At 46.9% G+C, this 16,798-nt stretch overlaps 2 long non-coding RNA genes across 2 annotated transcripts; both read right to left on the bottom strand.

Annotated features, from left to right (window-relative positions):
• Nucleotides 1-8,102: 8,102 nt before the first annotated feature.
• LOC135384091 (uncharacterized) lies at nt 8,103-8,852 on the bottom strand. The gene is made up of 2 exons (XR_010420245.1): nt 8,626-8,852; nt 8,103-8,279 (listed from the first exon to the last, which is right to left on the bottom strand). It is a non-coding gene; the product is annotated as an uncharacterized LOC135384091 (long non-coding RNA).
• Nucleotides 8,853-15,721: 6,869 nt separating this feature from the next.
• Nucleotides 15,722-16,364, bottom strand: LOC135384090 (uncharacterized). The gene is made up of 3 exons (XR_010420244.1): nt 16,254-16,364; nt 16,028-16,196; nt 15,722-15,963 (listed from the first exon to the last, which is right to left on the bottom strand). It is a non-coding gene; the product is annotated as an uncharacterized LOC135384090 (long non-coding RNA).
• Nucleotides 16,365-16,798: the final 434 nt, after the last annotated feature.

Genomic DNA, 16,798 nt, shown 5'->3' with positions numbered 1-16,798 from the left:
CCGCTTTGATCGCACCTTGTTATTGAAAGCGTGAGGAGAGTAGAAAGCAACCACCGTTCCAACGTATTCCGCGGTGCCTGTAATCCTGTCGCCTGTCACTACCAATTGTCCTAGACATGCCGAAAACGACCTCACGACATCGACCGATTTGACGATGCATGCCGATACCGACACGGGTATTCGCGACGGATACCGTCAGGAACAGAAGGAGCGTTACCACCAGAGGTCTGAAGAAGCTTATTAAAGGTAATTACTTTTTCGGAACTAATTACTGTAACCAACTATACTTTCTCTCCTGGGTTTTTCCTGAGTTTTCCTCGGACGCTTTCAGACACATGTCGGCACAGTTCCCTTAGAAGTCGGCCCAGGACGCACATTCACCCAGGGCGTCAGTCGTGACGCTGCCCACCTCTGTGAGGCCGACAACAGCGAGCCCTTACACTACCAACACCACCACCAACGAAAAGGCATATGCCTGGAAATGCGCTCTCTAGTCGTCACCAAATTAAGTTGTTGCTTTACTTTGATAAACGCGTTCCCATTATGGTGCGTACCCTGTAGTGTACATAAAGTAGATATGGTACTTGGATATATTAGGTATTCTGAGGTGTATTGCGAATCAGTTTCGCTGGTGTGCATTTATTGTTTTCAAACGAACTTATTGTCATATATTTTGTTTACTACCCATGTCCCTCGCCGAAATATGCCCCCGCCACTGAATTGTATGTATGTTTTTGTCAATTTTGTCTTTGTCTCTTGTCTTTTTTGTCTTTGTATGTATTATGTCTTTTGCATTGCTCGTGGTTGCTCATAGCTGTTACAGGATGTCATCATGAAAAGTCTTCTCTTTGAAGGAGCACCATGAGCTTGTGGAACATGAAACTCCGTCGACAGTTTCATGACACACTTATTAGGCCGAGAAGAGCCCCACACCACTTTTGGCACATGCACTGCGTCGTCGCAAGCACAGGTGTTGCTCTAAATACTCGCTCTGATAAACACACAGTATACAGCCAGACTTTACAGCTGTAGGTGAAAACCAAACAGCGCGATATCACTGGTATTGTGTTTCCGTCTACGTGGTATGGGTGAGTCAAAACGCCGCTTCTCAACGTTTTTATTGATAGCGTTTAGTCTTTGTTGACCAAGGCATCTTAACCAAAGAGTCTCACATTATGAAAGAAGTATTATCACCATCAACCAGACCATCGTATTTCTTCTTCTATTCAGTTGCCTATTATTCTGTTGATTCACCTTCTATATTACATGCAGTAATTAATAAAGCAATTTATTCCGTTGTCAAACCTGATGCTGGCAGGCTCTTCAAGACGCTGTAGGTTTCACACGTTAGGACAAGAGGCTTTCGTTGTCGTGTCGGTTATTCGCCTAATATTTGGAGTCGATGACACAGTACTTCGCATCTCACGGGTGACTGCTCCCTTAAATTTAATCCAACTAGTAGGGATTAAATTTAAGGGACTAAATTTAGGGATTAGTAGCAGTAAGCCGTAGTACTACCTTAAGCGTTCCTGCGGCCGCAACTGTTCAAGCTTTACAACCTGAATATATTGGGGATGCGGTGGATAACGATTAGATGTTTAAACGCAGGAAAAAGGGCTCAATAATATCAAGTGCAACTGCAGCGTTGAGGTAGCTATGCCAAATGTAGGGCTCTACTGTGGTAAATTCAGGGTACATAACGTCTGGGTCGTAACCAGTGCCGTGAGCCGGTTTAATATGGGTCCCTTTCCTAAATACATACGGGTGATACCTGCTTTGATTTTGTATTAGCAGAACAGTGTTGTGAATTTTGTAGATGAACGACGTTCTAACACAAAAATATATTTACTAATATTTTGGAACTCTAACGCACAAAGTGCAGTATACTTTGATTCACATGATCGGTTAACAGCCTTCGCCATTGTTGCGTACTGCCTGCTACAAGGTGCTAGCACGAGCAGCAATTGCATTGTAATGAGACAAGTTTCCGACTCCAAGCAGTGCAAGTTTCAGGCCGATAAATTTCCCAAAATCCAAACCCACAGAAGTTTGTTGGCACAGTTTGAGAAAGTCTGGAAGGCTTTCGCGTTGAAGTATATGCCATTAAAGAGAAAATATAAAGAATAGAAGAGATATTCCTACAGAATGGTACCTGCCAGTCACGCATAAAATATATGCACACAGGCTATTTCTAATATGTGGCCACTATTACTCTTCGTAGCGAAAGGCGGCAAAACAAAAAGGACCAGGGTAAGGAACAAAAAAAGAGAGACACGACGAGTGCCACTATTAATTAGTTTAATAGTGCAGAAGCGCTCTTAATCAGAATAGCAAAGCAAGTGGCAACGATGAACGATGTAACATACCTGTACGCCACACTCAGAGGCCGAAATGTCATATTCGGTCTGTGATACCCGAATGATTAAACTGCAGGCGAGCTGGTGGCCCTGTGATGTGAGATATTCGCACGTTCGCTCTGCACACGAGCATCAAGTGGAGGGCCATAGGAGTTTCAAACAAGCAAGCTGTGTTTTTGTTTCAGGTACCATCACTCCTATTTGTGTCATCATATTGCTTGTCCTTGTTGAGGTTCATGGAGCCCGTTTCAGAAATGTCATTGCTGCAAACAAGTGAGTATTATAACGCGGGGCAGTTCATAACGTTTCTTAATACTTACCAAGTATGGCAATTATGTTGCAGTATAGACGGGGATGAGGTCATTATTTGAGGAAGCGTTAAAGTGTACAGGTTACGTACATCTGCAATGCTTTGTATTACTCTGGTACAAGAAACATGACTCACGCTGCGTGCTTATATGTCCATGTCATACTTCAAGACTACCTAAAGAATGAGGAAAACACAAACATAACGTAATTTTTACAAGATATGGCTTGTTCTACGATAGCATTCTTGTGGTACTTCATCGTGTACCCTGCTGACTTACTTCTGTGGTAAGATTCATGTGGCATTTTGTGGGAAGTGAGCGAAAGTTCACTAGTAGCGCTGAGCGACAGTGGATTGTGCCACGGGTACAGAGCTGGAGCAGCCTATGCGCGACGCGGCAGAGCGCGGCTCGCGTGGCGCAGCATTTACATTTACCGGCTGGCTCGTTCAGAGCGCCACTCGCCATGCAGCGTGAGTTGTATTGCAGTTGGTGAATGATCTCAAAATGCTTCCTATCAGGAACCGCACAACGATCGATTCTGCCTTTGTTCGCGAAATCAGTATGTTGATTGGCTGACAGGTTGGAAGTGCAGATAATGTGGCTTACTTTAGCACTCCATAGTTGTCTCGCGACGCAATGCCACGAATTTTTACATTTCGCACTTATAAGCCAATGTTTTGTATTTGGGGAACCGGTGCGGATCGTGAAGAAGCAACACAAGATTTGAAGTTAATCAAAATATTTATTCCTGTCAAATTACAAACATGCATGTAATTTCCTGTCTTGAAACATAGTGATGACTGAGTATTCTCTCTGTCCGGAAACAGCACGCAAAGCAAATCAATCCCGTTATCCTACATTTCTGTTTATCTGCAAATCATTCTGTGCAATTTTAACTTCAGTGATTAATTTTCTTGTGAGTTCAGCGAATCAGCAGTAATTTCATCGCATCACGCCTCGTTGCATCCGCGAACAGACTGCCAGTTATTTAATATCTTTTTGGTAATAACATCGATCTTCGTTTACCGGTGCAAGACAAGGTAGAGTGTTGTCATCATGTCCCGATCACACAATGGAGCAAACATGACTGTGGTGACATTTTACTTACCTTTTTGCTAGGTATCGTTCACGTCTCAACATCCACACAATACATGAATCAACACCAAGAACGCATTCTCCGTGACGTGTTGTACCAAGCTGCAATAATTTTTTTACTATTTCCTCTTCCAGTGCTGATCCCGTGGCAAATGGCATCGATAGAGTTCACACAGCTGCCAGGAAGATAATGGGTATAGGAAGGTCTATCATGACTTTTGGGCTCTTCGGTTGACGTTGAACATTCAAGTCAATAACACTCGTCTTTCGTTCATTTCCCGAATTAAAGTTTAAAGAAGAAAACAACGATGTTGTTTTCACTTTAGTCAGACAAATACCACCATTGCAAGTGCGTCTCCCCATATGTTTCATTGCTGGTGCTAACTGTCCCCCGCAGAACACACAAGGCAAAATGATGACATCCTACCTCATTCGAGAAAGTATGGCAGCAGCAGTAGTATGCAGCTCGTGAAAATGGCGAACAATGGATGCAGTGATGGACTAAATACCTGAAAATTATACTTAAAGTAAAGTACCAAGTACCTGTGATGTGATCATCAGTTCTACAAGTTCAGTGCAAAGTACCTAATCCCAAATGCACTTCAAGTAAAGTACGAAGTACTAGGCAACGTATTTCAAGTACACTACCAATTTAATTTGTATTATCATTCCTTGCTGCTTTTTGAAATACATGTTTTCAAAAATATGAAGAAAATTAAAAAAAGGATTAAGCGCAATGTAAGCCTTCATTTTGATACGACTATGATCTGCAGCAATGTAATCCATGTGACAAATTTAAAAAAGAAAAAAAAAAACGTAGTTGCGATGTTTCCCTCGGTCAGCCACGACCATTAGCCCCAACTGCTCGGCGCCGCGAAGTTCTTGACGTGTTGCATACCCTTGCTCACCCCGGCATCTACGCAACCCAAACACTCAAAAGCACAAGTCAAGCACTGGACCCGCCGCTGTCAGCCTTGCCAGCGGGCCAAGATTCGTCAGCATACGCACACTCCCATCAGCACCTTCCTTCCGCCCGACGCGCGGTTTGACAAAATGCATCTCGTCCTGTTCAGCCCATTGCCACCCTCTCAAGGCCCAAGCTGTCTAATCACGGTTGTCGACAGTTTTACTCACTGGCCCGAGGTCGCTCCAATGACCGATATTACCGCGCCCACCGTTGCCACCACATTCCTGTACACCTGGGTTTCCCGTTTTGGCATGCCCTCCACCATCACAACTGACAGAGGCCGCCAGTTCAAGCCGCCCTTCTTCGTGTCCCTAACTGCTCTCCTCGGCTGCCGACGAATAAACACTACGGCTTACCACCCGGCGTCCAACGGGCTCGTCGAGCGCTTTCACCGGCATCTGAAGACTGCGATGAAAGCTCACGCCAATCCCCCTCCGCCTGGGTTGAGGCCCTACCCATAATACTTCTCGGCCTCCGGTCCGTCTACAAGCTTGGCCTGAAATACACTACATCGGAGCTTGTGCTTGGTACGACTCTACGGCCTCCCGGTGAATTGCTCACTCCTGCAAAGGACCTCAATATCCCCGGCCCGTGTGAATATGTTAGCCGCCTCCGTGCAGTTTTCGACAAAATCCGGCCAGTCGCATCCCGCCGTCCTTCAAGGTCTACGTCAGTCAGGATCTTCGGACTTGCACACACGTCTTCGTCCGTGTTGATGAAGTGCGCAAACATCTTCAGCCACCCAAAACCGGCCCCAACTTAGTGCTCTGTCGCTTCCCCGAATTCTTCACTCTATCCCTCAACGGCAGGCAAGACCACGCGTCTGCTTGGATCGTCTCAACCCCGCAGACATAGACTCCCCTTCCTCTTCCTCTTGAGGCACTCGCGAGTCCCCTTACCTCTGTGCCTCCCGTGCGCCCCCCACCAGGATCGTCGACACCGTCGCGACCTCGTCGTTCCATCAACTGGGCTCTGGTCCTGCGCAACTTCCACTCGCACGCTTCGCCTACTCGCGAAAGAGGGGGGGGGGCAGGTCATCATCATCCGCTACCGTCACGCGCCGGAGCACAGCCACGGCCGGAGCGAGAACTAAATAATTCCTTTCACTGATCGCCCTACCATGTCTAGTTCCTTCATACTGGTCATCAAATGTAGAGGAGGTGCTGTTCCTCTACATGAGTCCTGACCGGCGATGTTCAAATGTGACACCTGGCACATGCTCGTGGCCTCACGCAAGGACGCTGCAGGTAGAACTGGCTGGCAGGCGCGGTAGCGCGCGGCAGCAAAGACTCGTCGTCGTCCTTCACGGGCAGCCGCACGCCTCAACGGGTACTTTACTTTCTCCATGGTATATATTTACGTCATATAGTTTTACAATAAAAAATAAGTTGGTAACAGCCGAGGACACGCTTCGCCGTGGTACATCACAGAATGCAAGTCTCTCCCCTTGTGACAGAAAGTGATCGTCTTTTCTTCACCTGCGTTCCTTGGAGCCGGTGCAAGACCGTGTCTGCCCTTGCAACTGTGCTTAGTGGTTACCAGAGCTGTATAAGTTAGTCACGAAGTATAACTAAGTAGAGTTACATTACCTTAAAAGTAATGGGTTACAGGAAAAGTTACTTAGAGTGAAAGGAACCTCAGTTACAGTTACTCGTGGAATGTCATTGAGTGACTTCTCAATTGATCGCATTTGATTCGCCACGTAAAGCCCCGAATTAATATTAATATTAGTTCTCAATTACTTCCGGTTTGTAATGCTGATAAATTTTCTCTTAATAACAGGACATGTTTTTTAAGTTCTCATTATAATCACTCTGTAACGTTCCACGCAAGGACCTCGCATGGAAATTCGATCGAACAACGAACTTTCCTCAGAGTACAAGTTACTCGAAAAAAGTAATTAAAAACAGTTACAGATAACGTTTTAGAGAGTATTGGATACAGTAATTAGAGTTAGACAAGAAGTAATTACTGACAGAAACTCAATTACTTGTAATCAGTTAGTCTCCAGCCCTGGTGGTGACGCTCCTTCTGTTCCCGACGACCTCCTCACGAGTACCCGTGTTCGTTCAGGCACGCACCTGAAATCGGTCGACCTGAAATCGGTCAAATCGGACGACGTCATGAGGTCGTTCTCGGCACGTAGGACAATTCGTAGTCACAGGCGACAGAATTTCACGCTGGAACACGTTGAAACTATGATTGTTTTCCACAGAGAAGAGGCGTGCTGTTTTGTGCAAGATTAGTGTTTGTAGTTCACTTCCAAAATAAATATTTCCGTGCGATCAGAGCGATTTTGTGAACGCCAAAATTTCCATACTATTTTTCTTCCTATTTCCCTCTTTGGCTGGCTGTGCAGTGCAACCGACAAATGGCTTCAGAAGTTATAATGCAACTGATTATTTATGGGCTGCAATTATCACAGAAGTGCGAGCGGAAGTGTAGTACGTTACCGTAAAGCAACCAACGCTGGCGGAATCGGTCGTACTGCTGGTAGTACAATATTGATCGTGCCTATTACTTTTGGGACCTCTTTTAGTGCCTTTTTAGGCGCCTAAAACGCGTTTTTTGGTGCCTTAAAATGGGCTCTGAGGTAGGCTTTACAGAAAGAAATATAACACTACTAGAGGATTACAGTTTCAATGTCTACTGGAGATGAACTACTAGACTAGAGATTCTAAAGTGGTACATATAGACCACCATAAATTAAATAAATGAATTTTATGGAAACGGCAAGTAAAACTCTACCTCGTGAAATATAGCTGAGATCAGTGTCCAGAACAGGGACAGTTACGTACGACCTTGTTTGGATATACAGGGTGTATTTTACATGCTACAAGTTTTTAAAAAGAAGAATGATTTAATTAGGACACGTTCAATTTTATCACTAGCTTACTCGATTTGGCGGCCATCAGGAAGAGAGTTGCTTGTGGGGTGAGGTGCCTAATTAACGCGTACAGACTGCATGCAGTCTGCGGCTCGCAGCGGGCATCGCTTTTCAGGTTGCTGTATAAAACGCAATAAATACGTGTTTTGCAATTGTTACTTGGATTTATCACGACGACAGTAGTAAAAGAATAATACGACTTAGCGAGCAATTTGACACCTCCCTCCTCTCTCACCCCCCCTGTTACCCCCAATTTTGCAATTTCCACCCCCACCCAATTTTTAAAAAAAATTTTTTTTCGATTTTTTCACTTAAAATCGCTCATACACGCATAAGAATGCGATAATAGAGCGTAGAATATAATTTTCAATTAATAAATTCAATTACTATTCATTCCAACGAGAGAGAGAGGAGGAAAATATCAAATTATCGTTAAGTCGTGTTATTCTATAACGAGACACACGAAAAGAAGCGCACATACGGATAAATGCACTTTCTAAACTCATTTAATAATTCAAGTCATTACTATACACATTCAATTCATTAATGTGTCAGTCCAGGTTCGGTAACAGCATCAGCCCATGGGCGCCGCCATTTGCAAAGCGTCACACCAGGCAGGTCGGAAAGCATCACGTCAGGTGGCAGCACCGCTGTCATCATGGGGACTTCCGTGGAATGCAGAAAGAAACAAAACAAAAAAAGTGCTAACGAGGGGAAAACACGCGCGAAAACAGGCACACACACACAAAATTTTCACCATCGCGAATATGTGCGGGCATGCACCGACGAGTATAGCAACAAGGGTCATTGACAGAATGGCGTACAAGGGAATTGCGAACATGTTTGGGCATGCACGGACAAGAATAATAACAACAAGGGGAAGACTTTCTGCTAATCGCAACAAGGTAAATCGACAAACATACACTACTCCAATACACGCTGACAAGTAATCGCAGTTAGGGGGTAGGTAAACGCGACAACAGAAGAAGAAGTATTAAAACGACAACTCACCGACATCCAAGCATATCTGTGTGCACACACACCGCCCTCCATCTTCTTTACATGACTAAAGAGTTCACCAGCACATCAACGGTCACGATACGAGCGACGCGCCAGACGTCCGCACCCGACGAGAGGCAAACAGAAAACTGAATCTGGCGCCCTCTCCGCGGAGCATACGTCACACGCGCGCGCGCGCGCTCGCAGCGCCACCACGTCTGCCGTCGGACGTTTCGGTTTTGGTCTCGTCGCCCTTCACGTCTCGCGCGCTCGCAGCGCCACCACGTCTGCCGTCGGACGTTTCGGTTTTGGTCTCGTCGCCCTTCACGTCTCGCGCATGCGCTTCGAGCACGGTGGTGGTGGTGGAGGATTCGCTTTCGTTCTGACGCCCATTTCTTTACGTTTTTTATTTGGAAGCGCCGTATAAAGGGAGAGCGCGCTATCCGCGCGTTATCATTCAGACCAATACTTGGAAAACACCATGTGTGGTTTATTCTCCTGCGTTTCTCGCCGTCGCCAGGAAAAGACAAAAAACGAAGAACTTCGCGAATTTATTCGCGGCATCGTGGAGGAAGCTTTTCAAGTCCACCGCCTGGAATGGTTGCAAGCACGTCAAGAAATGTGTCAGGACAAGATGAAGACGCTCGACCGCATCTTAGCGGCGGACAGACTGACGAGAAAAAAGTCCACCTTTAGTCTGGATAATCTGTATTGGGAACGCAGTTCGGACCTCGAGACGACGACGACGACGTGTAAATAAAAGCGATGTATTTCTCTACGAGTCTCAGTCTCTTCTTTTTCTTCGCGCAACGTGTGCACACACGTCATGTCTAACCCCGAACCTTTTCGTTTCCGCCATCCTTTTCGTTGTATTTTAAGCGGCCCCTCCATGTGCGGTAAATCCACATTCGTAACGAACGTGTTGAGGAACCTGAACAACGTCGTGGACAAGCCTCCCTCGCAAATATTCTACGTGCAGAAATATGCGTCACCGAGCATGCAGGACGAATTTGGGGACTCCGTAAAATTTACCAAGGAGCTACCTCGCGAGTGGGATACGTCGCGCGCCACGCTCATCATCGTCGACGATCATATGACCGACGCCAATTCCTTGAAGGAGGTGACCGATCTTTTCATTCGGGGTTCTCACCACGCCAACGCGTCGATCTTCTTACTCGTACAAAACATCTTTTTCAACAGTAGCCATTTTAGAACTATATCCTACAACGCCAGTTACGTCGTCCTGTGGCGCACCGTGCGCAGCGTGCACCAGATGGAACATTTCGGCCAACAGCTATTCGGTAGAAAAAGATTAGAGTATTTTCTGGACGCATATAAACAAGCGATGTCGTCACCCCACGCTTATTTACTCGTGGATCTTCACAACTATACGCACGAGGACCACAGGTTGCGTAGCAATATTTTTCCGGGAGAACGTCAATATATCTACGCTCCGAAATGAATCTCCGTCCTCATCTCACTTTACTCAAAGTACTTTCCACTTTACCCCCTCCGCGCCGTCGTCACGTCTTGAGACGTTCTTCCTCCTCCGACATGAAACACCTCTCCGAAATTTGTCTCAATGTATTGAACGGAAAAGTGTCGTTGGCTCCAGATACGTTCGCGCGTTTGAAGAAGCACAAACGCTTCTTACGCCGGCTCGCATACAAAAAGATTCACAAGAATCCGCAACGTTTGAAGCACTATCTGTCTCAGCAGCGAGGGCAGGGCGTTCTTTCGTCGGTGGTTCCTCTCCTGCTTTCCGCCGTGTTGAACCTTTTCGACAATGGCCAAGAGAATTGAAGTGACCAGTTCTATCGGAAATATTCTTTCTTCTAAGGAGAGTGACGACGTCAAAGTGAAACTCATACTGCAGGCACTGTACCGCATACTCAAGCAGTACGGATTCGATCCCTACGACAATAAAAACAAGACGTCCGACGCTACAAATGACTTTGACTATTCGCTCCTCTCTCCAGAGGTTGACGAAGAGGAAGCGGAAAGAGTCGTCTCGGAATTAAAAAAAGTTATTTCCTGGGATAGCGAGGGTTGTGTCTCCGTGTCGGGCAAGCCCATCAGGCACTCCTCCGTTTACGAACTCGTTAATTATTTGTTACAACGTAAGACGGGGAAGAAACCTTCCTGGTTCCCCAAAGTCTCGAAACTATTGCGCCTGATTTCCCTTCCCAAACCTCGCGAGTCTCAGCAGCAGCAGCAGCAGCAAGCCTCAATTGCGTGGACGACTTATGGAGGGATATGAGAAACCAGAGGGTGGTTTGGGGGGTGTGGAACGTTATAGAAAAGCGCATCACTTGAGCAAAAAGAAGGCTCTTGCCATTCTCAGAAAGCTGGACGCCTACACCCTTCACCATCCGGTGAGAAGAAAATTTAATAGGAGACGCATCATCGCGCTCAAGATCAACGACGTGTGGCAAATGGATCTCGCCGACTTTTCAAAATACAAGAGATTCAACGGTGGCTACCGCTACATTCTCGTGGCGATTGATTCCCTCTCCCGCTTTCTGCGCACCCTCCCGCTAAAGACGAAACGCCCCGCCGAAATGAAAAAGGCCATGATGCGACTTTTTCGGGGTGGTAACGTACCTACACGCATCTTTTGCGACAGAGGCGGGGAATTCTACAACAAGACCGTCAAGGAGTATCTCTCACGAAAGAAGGTACACTTGTATTCGACCTTCTCTCCAGTAATCAAAGCATCGCAGGCAGAACGCGTGATACGCACTTTACGCGACAGAATATTCCGTTATTTTAGAGTAACGGGAAAATACCACTTTGTTTCCGCGCTTCCCAAGATCGTGCGCGACTACAACAACACCAAACACAGGACTTTGGGCATCAGCCCGTCCGAAGTCACACCCGAAAACGAATTGGAGCTGTTCAATAAGATAAATGGGAAGCCCGTCGTACCCTCCGTGAAAAAGAAGCTCAAACTGGGGGATAAAGTGAGGGTCCTACTACACAGAAAAGGTTTTCATAAGAGCTCGGAAGGGAGTTGGTCGCCTCAGATCTTCACCGTCTCCCGCCTGAGAGACACCTCTCCTCCCGTCGTACACCTGGAAGATTACCGGGGTAAGGAAGTGGACGGATCTTTCTACCCGGAGGAGGTACTCGTCGTAACCCGAGACGCCAATCAGCCTTGGCCAGTAACGAAAGTGCTGAGAAAGAAGCAACTGAACGGTCAGAGCTTCTCCTTGGTTCGCTGGTTCGGTTACGACAAAGAACACGACAGTTGGGTTCCGAGCAGCGACGTGGTCAAGATTGGGAAATGACGTCAGACATCTACGTCCACCTGCTCTCGAACGCCAGCATGGATAAGTTTCCTTCGAATAAACTCAATGCCTTCACGGTAGCTTTCGATACTCCCCTTCAACTCTCGGATCGCTATAAAGTCGGCCTGATGGATCTCAGCATAAGTAACGATTTTTTAAATATCGGATACGAAAAGCAAGATGCAAAAATCGAGGTTTCTTTCGAGGACACGGTCGAAGCCGGGAGAACTTTTCGCGTCACCTCGGATCTCGAGAGGGATTTGGGAAAAGCCCTTTCGGAATTTAGCGTTTCTTTCGTGTACAATAAATCGCGATACGACTTTGTATTACCCGAAGACGTGAAAGCCGTGGAATTGGACCCTCGGCTCGCACAGGCGCTCGACTCGTTACTGGCATCACGCGAATCAGGTCGTGCGGTGAAGCCTCTTAAAATGAGCGAGCGCGAAGCCACCTCCATCTTATTGGAGCACGCCGCACCCGTCGCTTTCGGCGACGTCACTTTGAATTCGCAAACCACGTCCCTTCGTAACACACTCAACAAGTATTTCCAGACGCACAAGATGGAAGCAACGCTAGAATTCGCGGATAACGTCTACTCTCTGAAAACACCGAAAGAGTTCAACATTCCAGAACCTTTTTTAAAGCTGCTACAGTTCACACCCGTCGAGGGGCAAGAAGGAACTCTGCGCACCTCGCTCCCTGTAACGCGTCAATTTTCTTTCGTGATCAAGACGAAAATTCCTCGATCATTGCAAGTACATCTACCTCCCGGCTATTATGCTACGCCCCAAGCACTTCTGGATGCGATTAACCAACGCGTTGGTGAACGCGTGCACTTCAGCTTCGATCGAGCCGAACAGAAATGTAAAATTCGGCTTTCCGAGGGAACCTCCACCCTAAGACTTTCCGAGTACCTGGCCGTGCTTTTGGGTTTCGAATCGCGTACCCTGTTCACATGGGAGGAGGAGGATGCCACGAGCTCAGTCGAGGTACTCCTGGAACCTCCATTTCACAACATAATCGTCTACACGGATATCGTAGAACCCACCTACGTGGGGAGCGGAAAAAAACCGATATTAAAAATACTACCCTTTTATTACGAGAAAGACAAGCACGTCGTTACCTACACGTTAGATAACATCCAGTATTTTAACCTGTCTCAATTCGAAATTCCCTCAGTGACGATCGTTCTCGCAGACGAAACGGGAAGACGTTTACCGTTGCGATCTAAAGGTAGAACCAATCTAACGTTGCATTTCAAATATGTACCGTAATTCTTCAAAAATAATCCCCGTGTATACGGGTCCCCTTTTTCAACGCGGTGGCGGTGTGTTGAGCAACATATCCAAATTTATTGTACCCATCTGGCAACAAATAAAACCTATCGCCAAGAAAACGTTAAAGCGCTTGGCGCGAAATTTGGCCGACGGCGAAGGAATATCGCGCGCAGTAAAAAAAACAGCAATTGCGACGGGGAGAGACGTGTTGGATTCCATGCAGGGCTCGGGGAAGAACAATGGGAGGATACGCCGCAAAAGACAACAAAAAGCCACACCTGTCGAAGCACCTGCAGACATCTTTGGTTCTTTTTGAGCGAGAGGGTCACATATCCACTTCGCTCCCGTCATGACGTCAACGAAAGGAAAAATACAGACTCAACGGTCACCGCATTGTCTTACGAGTGACGTGATGATATTCGACCGCCCTTCTGTTCAATACGGAGTGGAAGATACTTCGTACCAACTTTTTTATCCGGTCAACGGAGTAAATAATTCCGTGATCGAGTTTTGTATTCAAAATTTACAAAGGGCGCACTTGGATCTCTACGGTAGCTTTGTGTCTTTGACCGCGCGCATTGTTCGCGACGACGGGGAAGAAATGGACGAGAAAGATGTCGTTTTCCCAATAAACCATCTGTTGAGCGGCATGTTTAAGACGGTCACCGTTTATGCGAACAACAAGCTCGTCAGTTCCAACGAGTTGTACGCCTACAGGAGTATTTTGGACGTCGTGCTACATTCCACGCCTATGGCTCAAGAAACAGTGCACGCGGCTGGACTCTATGTCGAGGACGACGAACATTTAAAGAACGATTACGACGTCTCGTCTCGCGGTCCGAAACAACGTTACGAAGCGACGAAGGGTGGAAAATACTTTAACCTGGTCGGTCAGATCAATACCGACCTGTTCCAACAGCCGCGACTGATGCTACCTGCCGTCGAAATTCGCATCATTTTCCTATTAAACAACGACGAATTTAAACTCGTATCGGTCCCCAAAGACAAGAAAACGTACAATTACGAGGTGGACATTAAAGAAATGACGTTACACTTGAAAAAGGTGACGCTGGCACCTTCCCTGTTTTTGGAATACGAGCGGCGCCTTCAGAGCACACCTGCTATCTACGTCTTACGCGGATTGGAAACCAAAGTGCGGAGTTTGAGTGCCGGGAGCTTGGACGCTCACTTTGAAAACGTTTATCCCGAAAGGGTGCCTTCCAAATTATGCGTCGTCCTGCTCGCCACGTCCGACTTTCTCGGTGACATCCAGTCGAACCCCTACAAATTCCGCCATTACGACCTGTCTCATTCGATGCTCTCCGTGGACGGTCAGCAAGTGCGAGCCGAGTACGACTTTCAGAACGACCTCGTCAAAATTCCCTACTTTAACTTCTTGCAAGAACTGGGAGAGAAACATTTCAAGTATAGCTACGACCGATTTAAAACGAACGGGTTCCTTCTCTACTTCAACTTGGACGTGGACAAGTGTTCTTCTCCTTCGCATTTGAACGAGTGGCGAAAAGGAAACGTTCGCCTGCAATTACGTTTCGCTAAAGCCCTTCCACACGCGGTCACCGTCCTCTTGATTTCCGAGTGTCCCAAGCTCATGTGCGTCGACAAGGACCGCACGGTCACCTTCCCATAGAACAAATGTACGAGAGCGACATCTTGGAACTCGTGTCCCTGAACCCCCTCGCTTCCTCCATGCTGAGAGGCATTTGCGCTTCCGACGAAGCCTTCGTTTTACGCAAGCCCGGCTATTTAATCATCAATACCGAAGAGCGAAGAAATCGCGGGCAGCACTGGGTGCTTTACATGAAAAACTACGACGGGTCTGCAGTGTTTTTCGACAGCTACGGACTTCCCCCCATCGAAGCAAACCTTCGAAGGACTTTACTAGTGGACGAGTATAACGACCAGTGTATTCAATCACCCTTTTCGCCTTACTGCGGGCTTTTTTGTATCTACGTAGCCACGCGCATGTCGAAACGCTACAGCTTGAAAAATTGTGTATCCATATTTTCCTGTAACCTCGAAGAGAATGACGAAACAATAAAACGTCTCCTCGTGAGCGAACTCGTTTCGTAAAAAATAGTCTATTTATTCACGACATACACAAGACCCTTGCGAGACGATCTTCCAACGTGCTGACCCGACGCTCGCCGTCGTCGCTGGTCTGCACCGTGACGTCGAGGGATGTGTGGAGAAGCCAGTAGCGACGGACGATAGGTCGGTTGAAACCCGCGTTGATGAGACACGGGTCAATTGACAGTCCTCGTTTATACTTTTCCAACAGCTCGAGCTTGTAATCTACGAATCGCTTCATTTTCTTTGTAATCCTCCCACTGGTGCTGAACAGACGTAAGGGTATCGTCTTGAGAATCGAGCGAAAGTCACCCTCGCAGCCATCACCGTGAATATAATCGCGTAATCGTAGCAAGTCCCGATACATTCGCATTTGCACAAAGGTTGCAAACCGCTGCTCGGGCGTCATGACTGAGACATGAATGAGAGTAGACAACCGTTTTTTTTTTTTATTTATCGTGAGAGGTTACATGAGAGAGAGAGAGAGAGTTAGCCTCCAGCTTTGGTTTCGTAGCCGGGAAGACAGCCCAAATACGGGCGAAGGCTCGAGTCTAACCAATGGCTGGGGTTTCTCGACCAAAGTCCACCGCAACGACAGGTTCTCAGCTGATCACCAATCCGCAAAAAGAACGTCTTCGGAGGAGGCTTGAAGGTTAGGACCAAGGGCAGATCTCCCGTCAGTAGCCATTCGTAATCTGCACGAAAGGAGTGTAAGAAGCACGTATTTAAAAAAAAAAAAAAAAAAACAGATACACGCACAGTCTTCTTCAGTCACAGAGTGACACTGATGATCCATCTCCTCCATCTTCTTCTTCTTCTTCTTGTTCTTGTTGCTTTACGAGACGAATTCCTTTACAATGCACGTCGAACGGTACCGTCCGACAGCCGAGAAACGGTCGAATCAATCGGTCCGTCCAATGCTTTTGCTCTGAAAAAATGTGACTGGTTATAGAACGCATTAAAAAAAAATAACGAGGAAGCGTACCTTTGGACCACAAACCACCGCAGTTGGTGCAGAAGAAGCGTGCGCTGCCAATCTCCCGAAACACGTGAGGTGGGAAGAAACCGACTTCACGAGCCGCAAAGTTGTTGAAAACTGAAAACGAAACACTTGAAACAAACTTTTTTTCTCAAAACGGGCATCACTTACGAGGATCTTCCAAGCTGAGCATGGTTTTCTATACGATTGCTCAAACTGTCGCTACTGCTTCGAAATTTATACTAACGTTTATTCCCTCTCTCTCTATCGTCCTTGAACGTGTTGGGACATGTTTGGAAACAGCGGTCAGAACCATCATTTGGAAGCAACGATAACAACTGTCTTATTAACATTTGAATTTGCGCGCGCGCGCGCGCGCGTCATATTGAACGAGAAAATGGCGGTTTCCCGTAAGCGATACTATTACGCCGGATGCATGCGAGCGTGAGAAAGCACGGTTATAAGATGGACCGTTCCTCTTGCCACCTCATCTTCTATTCCCTGCCTATCATCAACCAACCAACCAACCTAGCAAGCGATATGGCTCGTCG

The sequence above is a fragment of the Ornithodoros turicata genome, chromosome 2 (assembly GCF_037126465.1).
Source record: "Ornithodoros turicata isolate Travis chromosome 2, ASM3712646v1, whole genome shotgun sequence".
In the NCBI taxonomy this organism is placed as follows: domain Eukaryota; kingdom Metazoa; phylum Arthropoda; class Arachnida; order Ixodida; family Argasidae; genus Ornithodoros; species Ornithodoros turicata.
Note: the sequence above shows the minus strand (reverse complement) of the source record. Positions and strands in the feature narration are given on the sequence as shown.